A 17,600-nucleotide genomic window follows, 5' to 3' on the forward strand; every position below is an offset into this window, starting at 1 on the left:
GGGATGCCTGTCCCCGCGTGCTCCCGGCTGCCGCCCTGTGGAACTGTGGCGCCCAGCTGCCCAGCCGGGCCTCTGCTGGGAGGGAGCTGACCTGAAAGGGATGTTATTTTTTTAACGTGGGTTTTAGTACCCAGAGCAATAATATTTTCAGCTGGTTATTGAGGCTGATTAGTGAGCCTTAGGCCTCCATTTGCTTAAATAGAGCCTCCTTCACAGATGTGTTTTGGGACAGTGCAAATCCAGGGCTCTGCGTGGGATTGAGTTACCCCCAAAAGGCAGTCGGGCATTTGCCTGTGGCCTGGGCCCTGCAAAGCAGTCTGGGTAAATTCCCATAGCGCCAGACCACCAGGAGGGGTTTCCAGGGTGGCTGGACACTGGGAGCTTCTCTTCTCCCCCTGGAAAATAGGGGGGCAGTTGTACTCTAGAGCCCTCAGCCCCTTTAGAGTTGCAGCTCCAGCCTGGCAGGGTCTTCCGGGCTGGCCTGGGGAGAAATTGGACCCTAGACACTGGGTTGAGAGGTTGCTTTGAACCAGGCCAGGGGGTGGGGGGCGGAGGTTGGGATCTGACTTCACAGCGAGGTGGCTGGGGAAGGAGTTTCAGTTTCTCTCTGCTGATGTCATTTCCTGTCTCTTTTGAAATAGCTGTACTTTTGGACGGAGGCTGACAAGTCCTTGGGTGGTGGATTTTGAAATGGTTATAAACAATTTGCAATTAGTTCCCTTGTTTAAATGAGAAAGGCAAGCTCACCCAAGCTCTTCCTTAACTTGAGGAGGCCTTTTACCCACTTAGCAAGTGGGTCAGATGCCAGTGAAGGAGCCTCTCTTGGGTCAAGGAAGATAACACAGTTTGTCTTTTGAGGCCTCACTTCTTTCTTTAGAGCCCCCGTCCCATTGGCTTGGCCAGCCATCAGGGTCCTACATTCCTTGGTGTTGTTGAGAAAGAGGTCTGGACTTGGAGGTCCAAGTCCCAACCCTGCTTCCTCGCTGCACACACACCCCCCCAACCCCACCCCACCTCCCAGTGACACTGGGCAACTCTGCTGAACTTCCTGCTCTTTGTTCGCAGATGAAGGGGTATGACAGCAGCCCCTGCCCTCCTGTGTCACTACCTGGGCTCTTTTTAGGTTCATGTAAGAGCATCTGAAATATCTCTGTATGTTCCCTTTGTAAACTGAAAAGCTGTAAAAGGTACGGAATGCATATTATTGTCTTCTCTTGCAAGGTGTAGTAATTACAATGAGTATTTATTATGTGCCCGTCTTTGTCACGTTCTCGCTGCACAATCACCCTACACGTAGGTGCTTTTTCCATCTGCACTTTATAGAGGTTGAGGAAACTGTCCAAGGTCACACGGCTTGTAAGGTGTGTGACCTCAGGCAGCCTCTCTCGAGGATCGTCCAGGTTGGTGGCTCCAGTTATTTTCCAGCAGCTTCCTTTGATTTTCCTAAGCTGGTGGTTCTCAACCCCAGCTGCCTGGGTGCCCGGCCCCCCTCGCCAGAGGGTCTGACTCCATGGGCATGGGGCACCATCATTGGCTCCCCCGTGATTCTTATGTGCCGCCCCAGTTCTGAGCATGTGTCCACGGTGGAGCAGCGTAGGCTGGACTGGACATCAGGGCTCCTCCCCTCTCTGGACCTCACTCCCTGCCCTGTAGAAGGAGGGGATTGATCATGTGACCTCCAGGGTGTCTTCTCCAGGGGCCTCTAAGGTTCTACAACTATGAGAAGCTCGTGAACAAATCTATTATTGTTCTTTTCCTTCTTCTGTTTTAGGCAGAATATGAAGTTACTCCAGATGAAAAACTGGGAGAAAAAGGGAAGGAAATTATGACCAAGTACCTCACCCCAAAGGTAAGAGGCTGCCCAAACCCCAAAGCAGGAGGAATATGGCCCCCCAGGTCTGTGCCAGGCATGTGAGGAGTGCCCAGCCAGTGGTGCCACTGGTCTCCAGATCCAGAATTCTCATCCTCCTCAAGAGGCACCCAAGCCTGGCCAGGCCAAGGCAGTGGTCCAGGCCACACCAGGCCTGGGGTGGGGAGGCCTGCTTCTTGGGGGCCCAGTCCCCTCCAGGGGCCCTCATACCTCCCACTGTTCACACCCAGGCGTTTGTGGCAGGACAGGTGGAGGCTCGGCTGAGGCAGGGGTCAGAGTGCCCAGAAGAAAGGGCACAGCAGGGGTGGCTCTGAGAGGTGAGTGTGACGGGAAGGGGCCAGGGCTGATGGGAAGGAAAGGGGCTGGCTGAAGCTGCGCCGGCAGAGGCAAAGTCAGCTGAACACACAGCAGAATGCAGAGTATTCTGAAGGGTTCTGGAGTACGCTCAAGGGCCTCAGGACTGGGGTCACCCCCGTGGCCTGTGTGCACTCATGGTGGCCTGGGCGCTGAATGCAGTTAAACATGGATGCTGCAGCTACTCAGCTTGAGTCCCACTCAGGAGTCAGAGGTGGGACTGTGGACACAAGGAGTCCAGCTCACACACACCAGCTCCTCCAGCAACAGGTGGGCTGCTGAAAGCCCCTGCTGAAGGCATCCAGGGTGACACGAGGGGGTTAAACCCACAGTAGCTCCTTCCGAGTTTACAGCCAGGCCTCCTCCTCTCCCTGTACGTATGGATGGTTTCTGTAGAGTTTTTTGGGTTTTTTTTTGATTTTTAAAGCTTCATTTTTTAAAAAAATATTTATTTATTTATTTTGGCTGTGTTGGGTCTTCGTTTCTGTGCCAAGGCTTTCTCTAGTTGCGGCGAGCGGGGGCCACCCTTCATCGCGGTGCGCGGGCCTCTCACTGTCGCGGCCTCTCTTGTTGCGGAGCACGGGCTCCAGACGCGCAGGCTCAGTAGTTGTGGCTCACGGGCCCAGTTGCTCCGCAGCATGTGGGATCTTCCCAGACCAGGGCTCGAACCCGTGTCCCCTGCATTAGCAGGCAGATTCTCAACCACTGCACCACCAGGGAAGCCCCTCTGCACAGTCTTCTATGTTTTATTCACACGGCGCGGAAGTCCCTTGAGTCACCTTGTCGTTCTCAGCAGGGGTCACAGGGGTCCTCGGCAGCTCTGCACCCACCTCACACCCTCGCTGCCCCCTGGGATGTTAGGGAGGTCCCAGGGGCCTGAGTGCATCACGAGGACCGCCCATGCCACACTGAGCCCTTGCTCCGGAGCAGCTGTGCTCGCCTCCAGCGCCTGCCGGCGGCCAGCCCAGCCTTACCCCAGAGGTGTCTCCGTGTCCCTTTCTCCTTCTCCTGCTGAGCCCCACCCCCAGTTGCTTCCCTTTTCTGCTTCTGCTTCCGTCGTAGTCATGCACGCCTCTTAATGGAATGGCAGGCAACCCCAGGGCCTTTGCACTTTTCAGAAGCGAGTGGATTCATGTTCATAAACTCCTCCAGACGCTGGGCAGGGCTGGCTCGCTCTACACAAGGCGTGGCCCTGGGCACACCTGGCTGCCCTCTCCATCTGCAGGGCCACCAGGCTGCGTGGCCTCGCTTTGTTCCAGATACGGGCCTGAAAGTCTTTAGGTTGAAAATGGTCAAGGAGGAGACGTGTCTGAGCAGGGTCCCCCTTTGCCCGTAGTCGCAGCCGCTGACCTGTTGAGAGGCTGCAGGTGGATGTTTTTGGTCTCCTGGCCACCACTTGGCACAGGGGGTCCACTCTGGGCATAACAGGCCTGAGGGGCGTAAACACCCCTGAGGGAGGAGAACAGCTCAGTGCCGAGCATCTAAAGCAAGCCAGACACCAACTAGACACTATCTGTGACGGTTCCAGCCTTCATGAGATGAGAGGTGGATAGACAGCCCTGTTTACATGTGGCCACCAGGGCCCAGCGCGCAGCTGATAGACTCTTGCTGCCCTCGGCCAAGGTGGTTTCCACAGTGGCTCAGCTTTGTCCGTCCAGCTCTCCATCTGCGCCCCCCTTTCGGGCTGTCCGCCTGCTTGGGTTCCCCCTCAAAGAGTGGCAACCAACATATACTGAGGACCCAGTGTGTGCAGGTGCAGTCTCACCTAGTCTTGCTGTCACCGTGTGATGTGATTCTATTGGCTCCATCTTACGAGGACAGGGAGGCTCAGGAGGTGCTGTCACTGTTCCAGGCGACAGCTGGGAGTTGAGCCCAGGTCGCGGTGATCCCAGAGCCTCTGGCTTTGCCCCTGTGCTGCACTGTGTCCACCGCACGCCCGCCCGCCCCCGCGCATCTGCTGGCCTGGCCATGATCCGTGGTGAGGATGAGGTTGTTCCTTTGCCTGGCCTTGCTGGCTCGCTTGGCCTATCCAAGGGCTGCTGCAGGGGCCACTTCCCTCTCCCACCCACTGGCCGACTTTGACCAGAAGCCTCTTCTCACGGACCCCAGTCGGGGCCCTCCAGACCTCCCTACCCCTGCTCGGCGCTGCCTCTATCTCCTGGAGGGGTGGGGCCCAGCCTCCCCGCCAGCCCAGACCGTTTCACAGGTGCCTCAGAGCTTGCCAGCATTTTTTCCTAAGTACTCCTCAATTAAAAAAATTTAAACCCCAGCATATGTTATGGCCCAGGAGCCCGGGGAAGGTGGTCGAAGCGGTCCCATGGGTTGACTGTTCTCCGATAATAAGTTTTGCGCTGCCTTCCCAGTCCTTCCCGCGGTCACTCTCCCAGGAGCCTGTGTTAACTCCTCAGCGCCGCAGAGGCCCCGGGTGCTGGGGAGCGAGCGCTGGGAGAGGAGCCACGCGGCTGAGGCCCCAGCACTGGCTCTGAGGCCTTCGAACGACCCCCAGGACCCGTGTCCCCAAACCCAGGTAGTCCTCACCTTGTACCCCCTCCTCAAGGTGCAGCTCATGTGTCTCGGCTCCAGGCAGCACTTTCCAAAGGGTAGACTGTGGGACACTGACCATTCGAGAGGCTCTGGGAAAAAACACCTCTGTGGACAGTTACTTGTGGGCAGCACTGCTCGCCGTGTCTCTCCCTCGTAAAGATTCACCCGGCCTGTGAGCATATTAAAGGCTCTGAGAAGTCCTTCAGTAAAGAAACCTGTTTAACTGCTAATAAAGCATTTCCCAAACTTTTTTTTTTTTTTTTCAATTTCACATCCTGCTGAATACATCTTGGGCTGCAGAACACATGCAGGGGTCTTCATGACCTGGCCTCCAGTTTCCTCTCCCAAAGGCCCCACGCTGGCTCCAGCCACGCCACCTCCCAGCCTCATCTTTTTTTTTTTGTTTTTGCGGTACGCGGGCCTCTCACCGCTGTGGCCTCTCCCGTTGCGGAGCACAGGCTCCGGACGCGCAGGCTCAGCGGCCACGGCTCACGGGCCCAGCCGCTCCACGGCACGTGGGATCTTCCCGGACCGGGGCACGAACCCGCGTCCCCTGCATCGGCAGGCGGACTCTCAACAACTGCGCCACCAGGGAAGCCCCCAGCCTCATCTTGATGTCCCCGTCTCGTCGCCCTTGTCCGTCTGTTCCCTGCAAGGCCCCGCACCCGGAAGGGGCCGCCCGCCCCGTCTTTCTCCCGCTGTGTCTCTGCTCCTCCGCACAGAGCCTTTTCTGCCTCTGGTCAGAAGCCATCGCTCCCACCTGGGTGGTCTCCCAGCTCCCCGCTCTGTTGGTCCGTGGGGTCAGTGCTTCCACGTCCTGGAGAAGGTGGCTCCTGAGGAGCCCGCCTTCCAGAGGGGGTGACAGCGGTCAACAGATGGGTGGAATGCAGTGTGATAGGAGCAGTGGCGGCCGGTGCACAGGGAAGTGTGAGGGTGGGGAGGTCTGCGGACGCTGTCCTAGACCGGCCTGGCGAGCCAGGGAGCCTTCTGGGAGTGGATGCAGCTGAATCGAATTTGAACGTGATGATGAGGGGAAGCCAGGTGCGAATGAAAGGAAAGGAGAAGGGCCTTGCATGCGCAAAGGTCTAGAGCGGGGGCTCTCACCTGGGGACGTTTTGCCCTCCCCCCGCCCCGCCCCGGGACATTTGGCAGTGTCTGGAGATAATTTTGATGGACACAACTGGGGGTATGTGCTACTGGCATCTAACGCACAGGGGCAGGGGTACAGCTGAGCATCCTACGATGCACAGGGTGGCCCCCACCACGAGGAGTTATCTGGCCCCAAATGTCAGGAGCGCTGAGGGTGAGAGGCCTTGGTGCAGAGGTGGGAAATGGTGTGTGTGCTGGGGAGAGGTCAGTGTTACAGGGGCCCTCTGGGTGGCAGGACTGGAAAACCACGGTGGGGAGTCTGACACCATCCTAAGGGCAGTGGGGAGCCCCTAGGGCTCTGAATGCCATTTGCAGTTTAGGATGGTCTCTCCCCCAACGCAGAGGAGAAAGGAGAGGGGGAGGGCTGGAGGCAGGAGGCCATCCCGGGAGCTGCTGCTGCATCTGGGGCAGGAGTGGGGGGACGGGGGCGGGTGTGGGAAGACACAAGGGCCTTGGGAAATGTTGGGGGAAGGAGCTCTCGGGGGATGGCAGGTGTGGGGCATGAGGAAAGGGAGCAAGAGGAGTCCCAAGTGACTCTCTGGTTTCCATCTCAAGTCGCTGAGTGAGTGTAGGTGCCCCCAGGAAAGGCAGGGTACCCAGGATGAGGGCCATTGCTGTAGGTGGCCCGGCTAGGAGCTCACTGGGCAGATATGATGGCATCTGTTCTCTGTGTCCCCTTCCCCGTGCACAGTGTTGGACACGTGGCTCTCATTCATCGTGAGTTGGTTTGAATGAGATGATGAGGGGCCCTGGGAAGCTTCCCTCTATGGGCCCCTTCCCTCTCCCGCCTCAAGTCTCTTTCTGGCGAGCTGACACTTGGCTGGCCTGTGTCCCCCAGTGTCTGACAGAGTGTGTTTGCTGAGAGTCTGGCTGAAAATCCCTGCTCAAAGTCAAAGCTCACGCCCGAAGCCGGATTCTTGCTCCCCGAGCGGTGATGCTCTCCCAACCCTGGCTTGAAGGCATCCACCTCAGAGGCCAAGTCCACTCTGTGGACGCTGCCCAGAATCCTGCATCAGTTGCCCGTACACGGCCAGCCTTGCTCTGGGGGCAGTTAGAGGACACCAGCCCGGGGTGGGCTTTGGGATGGGCTGATAGCTGTTGAGATCTGACACAAAGGCAGAGGAGTGCTGTGAGGATGTGAGTTTTAGGACCTGGGAGACCTGAGTTGGAAGCCAGGCTTGGCCTCTTTTAGCTGAGTGGCCTTGGGAAAGTTACTTCACCTCCGGCTGCTCCTCTGTCCAGTGGGCGAGGGTCATAAATACCAGCAGGACAGAGCCCAGGAACTGGTACGAATAAGACTCTCCCTAAGCAGTGGCTCTCATCTGACTTTCCCCCTTCCTAGTCTGTGTTTTCAAATTCAGGCCGTTGAATGAGGAAATCATTCAGACGTGAACTCCAGCTGCGGAGCTGTGAGAGGCCAAGGAGGGGTCCACAGGGTCCTCAGCCTCAGAGGGCTGGCCAGAGAGACTGGCCAGCGGTAATGCATTGGTCAGGATGATTAGTGCTAGCTGCCACAACGAACCCCAAATCTCAGGGGCTTCACACACCAGAAATTTCTTTCTTTCTCATGCATGCTCTGCCTGGGTCTCTTCTGGATGAAGATCAGGGGTCCTGGCTGCTTTGGTGTCTCCACCACCAAAGGGGAAGAGAGGAGTGAAAGACGCACATGAGCTTTAACTGCCTTGGTCCCGATGTGACACATCACTTTCTCAGTCCACCCACCAGCAAGGAAGGCTGGGGCATTCAGGGGAGCATATGGAAAATTGCTTCCTGCCTATGTTTCCCCAACCCCCAAGCTGAAAACATTGTCTGTTTGGCAGGCTAATTTCTAGTGCTGGTGAGACAGCTCAGAGAAGCTGCCCAGAAGCTTGTCGAATCAGACACGTGTGCTGGCTCTGTAGAGATCTGGACAGCTCACTTTCCAGCTACCTACAGATCAGAGGTGATACAGGTGACAGGTATTCAGGTGCAGGATTGCTCTGAGCTGGAGATGGACCAGGAAATATTCCTAATTATAATAATAAATAATAATAATGGATGATCCTGAAAACAGTATTATATATCATTCATCACTACAGACATCATTTTTAAAATACTAGCTTACGGGGACTTCCCTGGTGGTCCAGTGGTTGAGAATCCATCTTGCAATGCAGGGGATGGCAGTTCGATCCCTGGTCGGGGAACTAAGATCCCACATACCGCGGGGCAACTAAGCCCACATGCCGCAGCTAGAGAGAAGCACGAGCACTGCAACTAAGACCCAATGCAGTCAACAAATTAAAAAAAAATAAAGTTTAAAAAAAATAAAATAAAATATTAGCTTATGGAGATATAATTCACATATCATAAAATTTACTCTTTTAAAGTCCACAGTTCAATGGTTTTTATTTATTTATTTATATTTTTTTTTTTCGCAGTACGCGGGGCCTCTCCCTGCCGTGGCCTCTCCCGTTGCGGAGCACAGGCTCCGGACGCGCAGGCTCAGCGGCCATGGCTCACGGGCCCAGCCGCTCCGCGGCACGCGGGATCCTCCCGGACCAGGGCACGAACCCGTGTCCCCTGCATCGGCAGGCAGACTCTCAACCACTGCGCCACCAGGGAAGCCCAGGCCTCAGTTTTTTGAGGAACAGGCTGTATGTGGAGAAACGTTAGGCCCATAAATCTCTCTTCCTCTGCAAAACCAAAGCCCCATCGCCTGTTGTAAAGAGCAGGGCCAGGTCTGGTCCTTCACCAGTATTCCATGCCTTCTCCTGGTTGACATGACCATATTCTTTAGGCTGTCTGGGTCTAGCACTGCAATGACCTGCTCTTGGATCTTCCTAGCAACTCCCCAAGATGGGTATTAGTGTGTCCATTTTACAGACCAGGCACCTGAGGTTTGGGAAGGGAAGAGGCTGGCTTAGAATAGCGGAGGCAGGGCTTAAAAGGAGCTTCGTAATATCCTGCTTCGGCAGTGTGGTTTGCAGGACATCTTGCTCTGTTCATTTTAATTGTGCCCATTAGCAACTGTGCCAGGTCTCCACTCCAATCGCTAAGGCCTGGCAGGTGGCACCCAGTTTCAATGTGGTTTTGCTAGGAAGTGTCAGTGGATGCCAGGCGGAAGCTCAGACCTGGCAGAGGGTCCTGTTGAAAGGGCCTGCGTGGGCTTCTTCCGACAATGAGGTGGGCAGGTGGGTTGGGACAGGCTTCTGACATGAACCCGCTTGGCATCCTCTGTGGGATCCTGGGAATGCCCCAGAGCAGGCAGCTCTTGGAGGGCATTTCTTGCTGGAGGTCCACTGGCAGGATGGCGTTCTCTGGGCCCTCCAGAGATGCGGGCCTCTTTGTTTCTGAAAACAATGGTAGGCTAAGGCAGGGAAGTTTGTTCTTGTTAAGGGGGAAACTACCCATCAGCCTGAGTTTCTGCACAAAAGAAATCTATTCCTAGTGCTTGTTTGGTTCTCCGGAAAACATCTACTTTTCAAAAAGTAAGGAGCTTGAATGAAAGGAAATAATAATTATTCCAAGTTCCTCTTTCTCTGGCCCCCGGCTCACATCCTCACTTCACTGGCGCCTCCCCCTACCCCACCCAGGCGGTAGCATAGGATCTGAGCTAGCCCAAACAGCTGGCTTCCCGAAAGGGGACAGCTCCTCGGCCTCTGGGGCAGTCAGAGGCTTCAATCTTTGTCTTCAGGGGCACGTGGAACCCAGTTCTGCCGCTTTCCAGTGGGGCATGTTTGGAGCCTCAGTTTCCCCATCTGAGTATGGGGATGATAACAGTGGTGCTCAAATGGGCTCCTTTTTCTTTAAATCAACTCATCTTTTAACTTGAAATAAATGAGTTTCAAAAGGAAACTTTGTTATCAGGAATTACCTGGAAAGCCAGTACTGGTTTGCTGTACATAAAGATAACTGGAAAAGTTATCCTAGCTGGGTACTCTTCTGCTTACCTAATGCTCGGAGCCTCCTTTCTCTTTGTTTCTGAAGGGCAAGCAGTGAGTATTAGAGACAGGTTAGCAAGATGGTAGGTAGCATCACACTGAGACTTTCTTCTTGATGATGGGAGACTTGAAAGAAAATTGAAAAGGGAATACTTTTTTCACTGAGTGATTCGGTATTATTTAATTGTGTCCCTGTACTTCGAGGCTAAGACCACTTCATCATCTTTGGAAAATGCTGGGCTGTCTGCTTCCCAGCTATGATGCATTTTAGAAATGATGGCTTGTTGTTGGAAGAGACAGCATGACCTAAAGCAAAGGGCGCTAGTGCTGAGGCTCACTCCTGGATCTCCCTTCCTGGGATCTGGAGCCTTGAGGAGCTAGCTTAGCATCCATCTAACCATCTAACCAACACTTGGTCTCCAGGGACCCAAGGCCATGGAATACGGGTGGCTCAGGTAAATGCCTCCCTTCCACGTGCCTGGCCTGCCCACCAGGGGTTTGAGCTCCCTGCTTCTGGCCCCAGAGCCAGCTGTTCATCTCTGCTAAGATCACCTGGCTCTTGTCTGCCTCCCTGCAGCCCGAACGCCATCTCCCTCCTGTTGTCAGTGAATCTGGTGAGCTCAGAATCCACCTTTGCTTGAACCCCTCCTGGGCAAGGTCTGGCTGGAAGGGTCCAGCTGGAAGGACCTGTGGGGCATGCACCCCAGGTTTTTCCACTTCCTGCCACAGCACTGAAGAAGTCTCAAGGCTGGAAGAGGGTTGAAAAGAAAACTTGAGAAAGGAACTTCCTGGGAACAGCTCTTACTGTGTGCCAAACACTGTTCTCAGGGCTTTAAATAACTCCCTTAATCCTCATATCTACCCCATAGATTATTATCTCCATTTTAAAGATGAGGAGGTGAAGACACAGAGAGGTTAAGTAACTTGCTCAAGGTCACACAGCTGGAATGGAGGAAGCTGAGACTTCGGAGGCTGTGCTCTTGACCCGTCCCCATCCTGCTCTCCTAAGATAACCTAACCTGGCTCCCTGCCTTGAGCTCCACGCACATCTCTTCTTGATTGAAGGACTATTAATGACCAGTCCTTTGGAGACTGGCAAACCAGTGCCGTTTGGAGAGCAACAGGGCTCCTGAGTCATTTCAAGTTTGCCCCAGCACCCAGCACTACATGGCTCCCCATGGAGTGCCCCTGCTGCTTGAGCCAGCAATCCTGGTACGTTGGGAGATGACTCCATAGCCCATCCTCAGGGACTGTTCCTCTAGTTCATCCCAAGGGGAAAGAGGACACCACCTAGTGTAGGCTACAGCACCCAGGGGATCTCAGGGGCCACCCAGTCCAAGGCTTTGCATGCAGTTTTAGCTGTAGGTTTCCAGATGCAAAGACATGCGGATCTGCTGTGGTTGACTAGCCTAGGGCAGGGCCCCCTTTTGCTCCCTTCCCCGTCCTGGGCCCTGGCTTTGAGAAGAACACTTATGGCTCCTTGGAACCCAGTTTTAAAACTACTGGGCTAAGCCAAACTCCTCATTTCCTAGATGAGGGAACTGAGGCTCAAAGAGGAGCTGGACCCCTGAAGGGTCATAACAGCTGGAGGAGGAGAATGGAACACTCCTCACTGGGCTTTCCACACCCCTGTGCTGCAAGTATGGCACAAAGGCACGAAAAGGAATGCTTCCTGACTTCATTTACCACCTCCCACCCTGGTTGGCCTGCAGCTGGGCCTGAATTCCCCTGAGGCTCTTATTCTTTGCGTCACTATTTGTCTAAATGCTGAGACATTTGTAGTGTGCCAACAAAGCAGAGAAGGCTGCTGGTGCCAGAAGTTCTACCATTTAAGTATCCGCACTTTTTAAATGGAGATGCCCTTGAGGGGCATCACTGAGTCTAACCCTCTCCCACTCCTTTACTAAGGGTGGGTGTTAAAGGGGGAGGTGGGGCAAAGTGACATTATTTTAGCACCTACTGTATGCTGTGTGCTTTACATCTTTATCGCATCCTGTCTTCATGACATTCATTTGTAGTAGACACATTTGTCCCTGTTCTACCTTGGGTAAAGGCCTTAAGCTATTAAGGGTGAAAGCTGGGAGAATTGAAAACAGGGACTGACACGGGTACTTGTATGCAAATATCCGTAGCAGCATTATTCACAATAGCCAAAAAGTAGAAACAACTCAAGTGTCCACTGACGGATGAATGGATAAGCAAAATGTGGTGTAACCACACAGTGGAATATTATTCAGCCATAAATAGGAATAAGTCTTGACCCGTGCTACGGCGTGAATGAATCTTAAAAACATTATGCTAAGTGAAAGAAGCCAGACATAAAAGGCCACGTAGTATGTGATTCCACTTATATGAAATGTCTAGAATAGGCAAATTCATTGAGACAGAAAGTAAATTAGAGCTTACTTAGGGACCTGTTGGAGGGAGGGGTGGGGAGTTATTGCTTAATGGGTATAGAGTTTCTGTTTGGGATGATGGAAAAAATGTGGAAAAAGATGGTGGTGATAGTCGACATTATGAACGTAATTAATGCTGTGGAATCGTCCGCTTACAAGTGGTTAAAATGGCAGTTTTTCTGTTATGTCTATTTTACCACAATAAAAGAGGAATAACAACAACAGAAAAAAGGTGATGATGAGCTATAACCCCAGTCTGTCCGATTCTAGAACCTGGGACCTTTCTTTTCCACTGTGTCGTCTTCTCAGAGGTTAACCAAAGACAAAATCCCCCCGAATCAGCTTCCCAGCTGCCGCACGAAGTATCAAGTCCGGGAGGGCAGGTGGATTGGAGGATGTGCACGCTGGCTGGTCCCTCCCGCGCCGGGTCCACCTTCTGGCTCCGAACCTTTGTGCTTGTGTCATTAGCTTTTTCTCATGTCACAATCTCCCTGCACAACATTTTTAAAGACTGTGTAATTGTCCTTCAAATAGATACATTTATTTCTCTCCCCCAACCTTTCCTGGAAAACACGTCTTCTTCGCCTGATGCCTTTGGGCTCCTCTTGCATCCTTGAGGCTGCTCTGCCAGCCGGGGCTCCTCACAGCAGGCCGGAGCATGCCCATCGGGGTCCCTGTTCCTTTCTTGTGACCTTCCAGGTCGGAAAGCTGGATGTTCCTTCGATGCCAATAGAGCCGGCGCTACCTCTGACCCCCATTCCTCTGTGTGTGTGTGTAGTGTTTCCTGACCAGAATTCCTCTTTTTAGAGTGTCTGGAGACAGAGAAACAGGCCACAGGCTTCCTGAGGACAACCTCCCCTCAGCCTGGCCCTGGGTAGGCAGCGATGCTGGTCTCTGTGCTCGGCCGAATCGTGTGGCCTGACAGGCCCTCCCTGACCTTGGGCCTTGGGCAGAGAAATGACATCATGGGGGTTTCAGTCGAATTCCCTGGATCTTAGGAGATTCCTGCCCCTCCTTCATTCCCAAGCGGCGTGGAATGAAATCTTGACTGGAGAAAACTCTTCCCAAGGGCCAAGGTATTTCCAACACAGCTTCAAATTAAAGCCGGTCTGGAGGCTGTGGACCGGGAGGGTGTTCTGGAAGGTGGAGAGTCAGCTTGCTGTGCCCTCACCTCTCATGCACGAGGAACGAGAGACACTCCCGGCCGTGAGTGTTCTGCACCTCAGCCCCTTAGGACCCAAGTTCTACCCGTGAATTACCTGCACGTGGCCGCCCTGACCCAGAGCGGAGTTGGCCGAATTCAAACCGCTTGCCAGGAAAAACCCCGCTTCTCTGGGTCCTGAGAGCCAGGACCGCCTGTGTAAACAGCGAGTCTTCTCCCATCGCACACTCTGGGCCCACAGGTCTTGACCGGAGATTATCAAGTGGACAGAGCCCGGCTGGCCTCTCACTCCACGTCCAGGCAGATTTCGTTTTGTTAATTATCCTTTTTTGCTTTTGACGTAAAAAGTCATGGTCTGGGTCAGGGCCACTTGCGTGTTTTCCTTTCTTTCTCATTCAAGTTGCCCAGCTCTCAGGGCCTCTGGCTAAATTCTGCTAGTGTTTAAAAATGTTCTCTCTCACTTCCTGACCCCTAAAAATCCTTCATCCTGATTTCTGCGAAGCCACTTGAACAGCAAAGGAAGTAAGGGACAAGACCCTTTCAGTCCCTATCTGCTTTTCCCTTCTTGGAGGGTCGTGGCTATGTCTCAAGGGCTGTGCTTCTCCACTTTGCTGACCTAGGGAATGTGATACCTTGTGACCTGGGGTGGCCCAGTCAGCAGGGGCACCCTCGGAAAGGGCTGGAATCCCCTGTAGAGGAGGCTTTCTCAGAAGACTGTCTGGCCCCGTGGCCCCTCACGCAGTTGATGGTCTCTGTGAACCTGCTCTCTGCCATCTTAAATTTGTCCAGACAAGTGTCGATTTTGCCATAGGATAAAGTTGATTCTTTCAGAGCCCTGGTCTTCTCAGAATACTTCCCAGGGTACAGATACCTGGAGGGTCCTCCTCATGGCCTGGCCAAACGCCCTTCGTCCTCTGAGCCTTGATCAGACCTCACCTCAGCCATGAGGCCACCTCTCTGAGCTCGCCCTTCTAGGGGCTGAAAGGCTGCCCCACACTCCGCCACCCTCGGCCCCCACCAGCCTTGAACTCCTGCCGTTGGCCAAGTGAGTCGGTTTAGGAGGTCACTGGGGTGGAGCTCATGACCTGGGCACAGAGTGGACACTCAGGGACCCTGTTGCAGCTGACAGACTGAATCAGCTCGGACCCCAGTGGGAGAAGCGGCGGGCTCCTTGCTTCCCGACTGGTCACAGCAGTGGCACCACCTCTGGGTCTGCTCACAAAGGCAGCTCCGTGCCCTGCGGTGTCTTCCTGGCCTGGCAGAGTAACCCGCTATCCCCAGGGTCACCCCCGAATTGGTGTAAGAGACCGTTGCCCAAAGACTTAAGGAGATCACCAGGGTGGCCGTGTGTGTCTGCGTCATAATGGAACCGTGGGCCTTACTTAGGACACCGGGCTGCTTCCCAGCACGGTGTCAGGGCAATGGCCTTCCTCACCTTCTCCTACCATGAGAAGCCCCAGAGAGCCCCGGGAGCCCCTTGGACTCTGGGTCTTTGGCTGTTCATCACAAAAAGATAAAGGTGCAGAGTGGCAGTCGGGCAGGAGGTGGACCCCTGGATGTCCCCCTAGAGAAGGCCCCTTCAAGACCGAGTGCTGTCTGTCAGAGACAAGGGAAGATCCAGGTTTTGTAGGGGCTGAAGCTTAAGTAGCATGGGAAGTATGCTCTTGAAGAAGAACGAACAGAACATAAGGTACAAAAGTATTTCCTAAGAATGAGAAAAGAAACCACAACCAATGCCTGGAACCTTGGAGATTCTGTCCTTTTCACCTGAGATCTCAAGTTACCAGAAGTGCTTGTGCAGAAATGCTTCCTCTCTCACCTAGAAACCGCTGTAGCTCCTAGGACTGCAAGTAAAGGGCCCCAAAGCTTCAGCTTCCTCCGCTTCAGGGTGAATTGCTTCTGATTGGAGACCCTGCCCACCTGATGGCCAGTGGTGAGCACCACATTTCCTTGGAGCTTTGAGAGAGGTGCCATGAGACTTGTCGTTTTCCCAGCTTCTACCCCAAGGACCTCCAGCAACCAGCTGCCTGTCCAGCATGTGTCTCTGCCCAAGGGGGCTGCAGCTGGCACTGTGCTCAGGCCGTGCAGTCCAGCAGCCTTGCTGACCGCGTGGACACTCAGGGAGGAGCTGGTGTTTGGGCCGAGAGCTGCAGGACACAGACATCAGGCCCAGGGGAGCAGGAGCCAGAGCCCCTTTGCTTGCGAGCGCTTGGCTTGGCTGATTGCCTTTTCCCCGGTGACCAAGATAACAAAACCCTGCTTTTCCCTCTGTTTCTGTTCTTGTCTGGGGCTCGTGGATTGTGCCTGCTGCCTGGCTGATGTGGAAGACGAGCTACTCCAGATGGACCCAGGCTGCATGGCCGTGGCTTTTCCACATGGCACTGAAGGTTTTGATTAAAAGGTGGAAGAATGGCTCTTTTTCTTCCTGTCAGCCAGACCTTAAATCAACCCTGGAGTGAGGAAATGCTGTCCAGTAAATGCTCTCCTTTGTCTGCCAGTTGTGATTGTACAGGCAGGTTTAATTTCAAGCCAGGATTTGGGGTTGGAATAAGCACCCTCCTTTGCCCACCTCCTGCCTGTCCTGCTTTCTTCACCCAGTTCGTGTTCCTAGAGTCCAGCGGGCTGGGCTGAGTTAGTTTACGGAGCTCGGAACCAGCCAACTTGAGCCGGGGGAGAGAAAAGTGAGTGGAGGGGAAGCCTTTAGAGGGTCCTCCTCTCCACCTGGCCCAACTCCTGAGTTTACAGATGGTGAATTTGTCTGGATTCTTGGCAGCAAGTGGCAGATACTTAACTCCCAGTTGCTCAAAGGAGGAATGTAGTGGAGGGGTGGGGGATACGATTAAATGAAACCACGAGAGAGACACGGCTGTACGTGGGCTCAGGAAGCCCTGGCACTAGGATGCTTTACCCAAGGCAGCTCCAGGTCCTCCCCCAGCCACCCCCAAGCCTCCAGCCCACAGTTTCTGCCCCAGACAAGCACTCCAACTAGTTGTAACTAAGAAAATCCCAAAGAACTGATTGGCCCAGATGTCCCAAAGGCAGGGGGTAGACCAGATGACCTCATGAAGGTACTTCTGCTATGAACAGGCATGTGCACACACATCGGTTCAACAAATATATTGAGCACCTACTACATGCAGGGCACATTGTAAGTTCATATCAGCCAAGCAGAGTAGAGAGGTTACAGATTTTGGAGCCGGACAGGCCTGGATTTGAATCTCAGGTCTTCTGTTTACTAATTATTGTGTCTAGGGGCATGTACGGAGTACTAGCTGCTCACCAAGCGCTGCACTCAGTTCTGATGAGACAGGAATTAGCAACATTCCTGCCCCTCAAAGAGCTCTCTAAGGCTCAGCATCTACATTTGTGACCTTGGAACAAGCCTCACCTATGGCATCGTTCCGGGGAGCAACAGAAGTATGAATTTGTAGGAAAACTCACATGGAGGGGCCAGTGACTATCAGCCAGCCCCTCGCCCAGGGTCCCACGATGCCTCTGGCCCTGGATCCTGCTGGAGGCTGATTCCCACCCCTGGCCCTGCCCACGGCCAGGCCTTGGCAGCCCCGTGTGCAGAGCTTCCCGCAGCTGACACAGATCCCCTCCCCAAGGATCAAAGGGCGGCCAGGGTACAGCCGTGGGAGTGCCCCTCCCGGTTCCTGTCCTGGAGGAGAAATGGGGTGGCCCCCCAAGAAACAGCTGCCTCCACCCTGGTATGGGTGGGACAGGCAAACCCCCAGGAAGCCCCTTGTTTGGAAGGAAGGAGACCCCCCGGAACCCCTGTCTTCCAGTGTCTTGCCTCTCTCCTGCTCAGCTTTTCCTGAAGGCCTAGTCTGTCCACACTGAGAAATTGCAAATAGTTTACATGGGGAATGTCAACTGCCCACGTATGAAAAGATACACATCATTAAGTCCTAAGTGCTTGCGTCTGGAGACAGAGCGGACAGTCTCCTGGGCTGACCTTTTGTTCACTGATGGAACTGCTACTAATGAGTGCGGAGCTCCTCGGAGGGATGTTTTCATATGTTGAAGCGAAGCATAAGCTGGCCATTAGCGTGTGTGTGTGTGTGTGTGTGTGTGTGTGTGTGTGATACATATGACAGCGCTATACAAATAGCACTTGCCAAAACATGCAGAGTCCACTGCACCTCATTATCCAGCCTCCAAAGAGGGCTTCCTCTCCTCTCCAAGGCCAAAGTCACATCCTC

This window comes from Physeter macrocephalus, chromosome 20, assembly GCF_002837175.3.
Source record: "Physeter macrocephalus isolate SW-GA chromosome 20, ASM283717v5, whole genome shotgun sequence".
NCBI lineage: Eukaryota > Metazoa > Chordata > Mammalia > Artiodactyla > Physeteridae > Physeter > Physeter macrocephalus.